This window comes from Manacus candei, unplaced genomic scaffold (genome assembly GCF_025592945.1).
Source record: "Manacus candei isolate 608988 ecotype Guabito, Panama unplaced genomic scaffold, ASM2559294v1 h1tg000078l, whole genome shotgun sequence".
NCBI lineage: Eukaryota > Metazoa > Chordata > Aves > Passeriformes > Pipridae > Manacus > Manacus candei.
In genome coordinates, this window is record NW_026138126.1 from 10,824 (window position 1) to 16,844 (window position 6,021).

At 50.0% G+C, this 6,021-nt stretch overlaps 1 long non-coding RNA gene across 1 annotated transcript; it reads left to right on the top strand.

Moving 5' to 3' along the window:
• Positions 1-2,816: 2,816 nt before the first annotated feature.
• On the top strand, positions 2,817-3,646 carry LOC127481343 (uncharacterized). Its single transcript, XR_007908199.1, has 2 exons — positions 2,817-3,083; positions 3,186-3,646. It is a non-coding gene; the product is annotated as an uncharacterized LOC127481343 (long non-coding RNA).
• Positions 3,647-6,021: the final 2,375 nt, after the last annotated feature.

Here is a 6,021-nt window from a genome sequence, read left to right on the forward strand (position 1 = left end):
TAACCCTAACCCTAACCCTAACCCTAACCCTAACCCTAACCCTAACCCTAACCCTAACCCTAACCCTAACCCTAACCCTAACCCTAACCCTAACCCTAACCCTAACCCTAACCCTAACCCTAACCCTAACCCTAACCCTAACCCTAACCCTAACCCTAACCCTAACCCTAACCCTAACCCTAACCCTAACCCTAACCCTAACCCTAACCCTAACCCTAACCCTAACCCTAACCCTAACCCTAACCCTAACCCTAACCCTAACCCTAACCCTAACCCTAACCCTAACCCTAACCCTAACCCTAACCCTAACCCTAACCCTAACCCTAACCCTAACCCTAACCCTAACCCTAACCCTAACCCTAACCCTAACCCTAACCCTAACCCTAACCCTAACCCTAACCCTAACCCTAACCCTAACCCTAACCCTAACCCTAACCCTAACCCTAACCCTAACCCTAACCCTAACCCTAACCCTAACCCTAACCCTAACCCTAACCCTAACCCTAACCCTAACCCTAACCCTAACCCTAACCCTAACCCTAACCCTAACCCTAACCCTAACCCTAACCCTAACCCTAACCCTAACCCTAACCCTAACCCTAACCCTAACCCTAACCCTAACCCTAACCCTAACCCTAACCCTAACCCTAACCCTAACCCTAACCCTAACCCTAACCCTAACCCTAACCCTAACCCTAACCCTAACCCTAACCCTAACCCTAACCCTAACCCTAACCCTAACCCTAACCCTAACCCTAACCCTAACCCTAACCCTAACCCTAACCCTAACCCTAACCCTAACCCTAACCCTAACCCTAACCCTAACCCTAACCCTAACCCTAACCCTAACCCTAACCCTAACCCTAACCCTAACCCTAACCCTAACCCTAACCCTAACCCTAACCCTAACCCTAACCCTAACCCTAACCCTAACCCTAACCCTAACCCTAACCCTAACCCTAACCCTAACCCTAACCCTAACCCTAACCCTAACCCTAACCCTAACCCTAACCCTAACCCTAACCCTAACCCTAACCCTAACCCTAACCCTAACCCTAACCCTAACCCTAACCCTAACCCTAACCCTAACCCTAACCCTAACCCTAACCCTAACCCTAACCCTAACCCTAACCCTAACCCTAACCCTAACCCTAACCCTAACCCTAACCCTAACCCTAACCCTAACCCTAACCCTAACCCTAACCCTAACCCTAACCCTAACCCTAACCCTAACCCTAACCCTAACCCTAACCCTAACCCTAACCCTAACCCTAACCCTAACCCTAACCCTAACCCTAACCCTAACCCTAACCCTAACCCTAACCCTAACCCTAACCCTAACCCTAACCCTAACCCTAACCCTAACCCTAACCCTAACCCTAACCCTAACCCTAACCCTAACCCTAACCCTAACCCTAACCCTAACCCTAACCCTAACCCTAACCCTAACCCTAACCCTAACCCTAACCCTAACCCTAACCCTAACCCTAACCCTAACCCTAACCCTAACCCTAACCCTAACCCTAACCCTAACCCTAACCCTAACCCTAACCCTAACCCTAACCCTAACCCTAACCCTAACCCTAACCCTAACCCTAACCCTAACCCTAACCCTAACCCTAACCCTAACCCTAACCCTAACCCTAACCCTAACCCTAACCCTAACCCTAACCCTAACCCTAACCCTAACCCTAACCCTAACCCTAACCCTAACCCTAACCCTAACCCTAACCCTAACCCTAACCCTAACCCTAACCCTAACCCTAACCCTAACCCTAACCCTAACCCTAACCCTAACCCTAACCCTAACCCTAACCCTAACCCTAACCCTAACCCTAACCCTAACCCTAACCCTAACCCTAACCCTAACCCTAACCCTAACCCTAACCCTAACCCTAACCCTAACCCTAACCCTAACCCTAACCCTAACCCTAACCCTAACCCTAACCCTAACCCTAACCCTAACCCTAACCCTAACCCTAACCCTAACCCTAACCCTAACCCTAACCCTAACCCTAACCCTAACCCTAACCCTAACCCTAACCCTAACCCTAACCCTAACCCTAACCCTAACCCTAACCCTAACCCTAACCCTAACCCTAACCCTAACCCTAACCCTAACCCTAACCCTAACCCTAACCCTAACCCTAACCCTAACCCTAACCCTAACCCTAACCCTAACCCTAACCCTAACCCTAACCCTAACCCTAACCCTAACCCTAACCCTAACCCTAACCCTAACCCTAACCCTAACCCTAACCCTAACCCTAACCCTAACCCTAACCCTAACCCTAACCCTAACCCTAACCCTAACCCTAACCCTAACCCTAACCCTAACCCTAACCCTAACCCTAACCCTAACCCTAACCCTAACCCTAACCCTAACCCTAACCCTAACCCTAACCCTAACCCTAACCCTAACCCTAACCCTAACCCTAACCCTAACCCTAACCCTAACCCTAACCCTAACCCTAACCCTAACCCTAACCCTAACCCTAACCCTAACCCTAACCCTAACCCTAACCCTAACCCTAACCCTAACCCTAACCCTAACCCTAACCCTAACCCTAACCCTAACCCTAACCCTAACCCTAACCCTAACCCTAACCCTAACCCCTAACCCTAACCCTAACCCTAACCCTAACCCTAACCCTAACCCTAACCCTAACCCTAACCCTAACCCTAACCCTAACCCTAACCCTAACCCTAACCCTAACCCTAACCCTAACCCTAACCCTAACCCTAAAACCTTAAAACCCTAAACCCTAAAACCCTAAACTCTAAACTCTAAAACCCGAAACCTAGTAGCAAACAGTCTCTTTTTTAAGGTTAGGGTTAGGGAACAGGGTTTGCACATAGCTTGCAGTCTCTTTTTTAGGGTTAGGGTCAGGGAATAGGGTTTGCGCATAGCTTGCAGTCTCTTTTTTAGGGTTAGGGTCAGGGAACAGGGTTTGCGCATAGCTTGCAGTCTCTTTTTTAGGGTTAGGGTTAGGGAACAGGGTTTGCGCATAGCTTGCAGTCTGTTTTTTAGGGTTAGGGTCAGGGAATAGGGTTTGCGCATAGCTTGCAGTCTCTTTTTTAGGGTTAGGGTCAGGGAATAGGGTTTGCGCATAGCTTGTAGTCTCTTTTTTAGGGTTAGGGTCAGGGAATAGGGTTTGCGCATAGCTTGCAGTCTCCCTTTTAAGGTTAGGGTTAGGGAACAGGGTTTGCGCATAGCTAGCAGTTACTGTGTGGACCAATCAGCGCTGACTCCGCCCAGTAGGCGGAGCCAGTGACGTGGACCAATCAGTGCTGACTCCGCCTCTTGACTCCGCCCAGTGGGCGGGGCCAGAGCCCTATATAAGCAGAGCACATACCGGACGGCGGTGGGTATTCTGCCAGACACACAACAGAACAGCAACAGCAAAAGCAGACACCCAAAAGAAACAGCAAAAGATACTGACAGCGGTGGGCAGTGAATTGGGCTTATAGCCCAAGAGGGGCTTATTGGGCACCGCTGCGTGTCTGGAATGGGCTAAACCCGCGATTGTTAGATCGCGAATTGCGACAGATTCTGCCTCACTCTAACCCTAAATACTACTCAGCGATTGCTAGATTTCGCATTCTGACACATTCTGCCTAACCCTAACCCTAACCCTAACCCTAACCCTAACCCTAACCCTAACCCTAACCCTAACCCTAACCCTAACCCTAACCCTAACCCCTAACCCTAACCCTAACCCTAACCCTAACCCTAACCCTAACCCTAACCCTAACCCTAACCCTAACCCCCTAACCCTAACCCTAACCCCCTAACCCTAACCCTAACCCCCTAACCCTAACCCCCTAACCCTAACCCCCTAACCCTAACCCTAACCCTAACCCCCTAACCCCCTAACCCCCTGTGCTGGTTTAAAAGTTAACCAGCAGGGGGAATGAACCCAACTCAAAGGAGAGATTATAAGTCAGAATAACAATTTATTAAAATAATACAGTAAGTACAATAATACAAACAAACAATTGGTCTCAACCCACAAAAACCCAAATGTATAACCCAGTACCCTGGGGCCTGAACAAAGTGGTGTTCCTTGGGCCCTGTTTGAGTTCAAAGTAAAGGGAGAGGGGAAGAACCTGCTGGTGGGAGAGCTGCTGCAGTCTGGCCAGAACTGGTGATCGCAGTCCAGTGGTGGTCTAAGTCTGGTTGAGAGCGATGAGATGCAGCCGTCCTCTGGATCCCACGAGTGGGTTGAAAAATGTTCCAAAACTCCAAGATTATATATCCTCCAGTTCAGGCAGGAATGTTCAGTGCTCCCCTCAGGGCGGGGAGTTCCACCAAGGGTGTGAGGACAGAAACATCCTCCTATCTCACAGGCCTCTTAACACCTAGTTTATAGCCTGAGGAGTCAGGCTCTATGGGCAGAGGGTGCGAATAGTCTATTGACAACAATAGTCTAGTTTCTGGGAAATGACATGGAAGGCTATAGAATACAGTTTTGGGTTACACCCACCATGATGAACTGATCTCAGCTGTCCTAACTAGGACATTATCCACCCCTTATTCTATGCCATCCATGTCATGCCCCCTTTAAAAACTATATCTCTTTAAAACTATATACATCTATCTATCTATCTATCTATCTATCTATATACAATGAAACATTACAGACCATTCTCACTCAAAATTAGGTCCCCTTGTGGTACACAACGTGTCTCCCCATCTTTTTGCATTACCCACCACGTGGAACCAGGTCCCTGAGCAAAAACAATCCCTCGGATGGGTTTGCCTTTGCTTGAGGTGGGACTAATCCAAACAGTCTTCCCTAACATTCCTCTCATATGTACCACGGGGACTTTATCTCCATCTACAGTATGCAAAAGTTCTGATTGGGCAGGGTCAGCTCAATTGATGGAACCTCGGGTGTTGACCAACCAGGTGGCCTTTGCTAAATGCAGCTCCCAGTGTTTGAGAGTCTCCCCACACAGTGCCTTCAGGGTGGTTTTCAGCAGTCCGTTGCACCGCTCAACTTTTCCAGCAGCTGGTGCATGGTAGGGGATATGATACACCCACTCAATGCCGTGCTCTTTGGCCCAGGTGTCTACGAGGCCATTCTTGAAATGGGTCCCATTATCAGACTCAATTCTCTCCGGGGTGCCGTGTCGCCACAGGACTTGTTTTTCAAGGCCCAGGATGGTATTCCGGGCAGTGGCATGAGGCACGGGGTATGTCTCCAACCATCCAGTGCTTCCTTCTACCATGGTCAGTACGTAGTGCTTGCCTTGGCGGGTTTTGGGGAGCGTGATGTAGTCAACTTGCCAGGCTTCCCCATACCTGTACTTCGACCACCGTCCACCATACCATAGAGGCTTCACCCGCTTGGCCTGCTTGATGGCAGCACATGTCTCACAGTCATGGATGACCTGTGAGACAATGTCCTTGGTTAAGTCCACCCCTCGGTCACGAGCCCATCTGTATGTTGCATCTCTCCCCTGGTGACCGGAGGCATCATGGGCCCATCGAGCCAGAAATAATTCTCCTTTGTGCTGCCAATCCAGATCTACCTGAGAGACTTTAATCCTGGCAGCTCGGTCCGCCTGCTCGTTGTTACGATGCTCCTCATTAGCCCGTTTCTTGCCTACATGAGCGTCTACGTGACGGACCTTCACACTCAGCTTCTCTACCCGGCCAGCGATGTCCTGCCACATCTCCGCCGCCCAGATGGGTTTCCCTTGGCGCTGCCAGCTGGCCTTTTTCCATCGCTCCAGCCATCCCCACAGAGCATTGGCCACCATCCATGAGTCAGTGTAGAGATAGAGTCTTGGCCACTTCTCTCGTTCAGCTATATCCAAAGCCAACTGAACGGCTTTAAGCTCTGCAAACTGACTTGACCCACCTTGTCCTTCGGTCGCTTCTGCAACTCGCCGTGTGGGACTCCATACAGCTGCCTTCCATTTTCGGTTTGTCCCTACAATGCGGCAGGAGCCATCCGTGAAGAGCACATATTGCCTTTCATCTGCTGGTAGCTTGTCATATGGTGGGGCCTC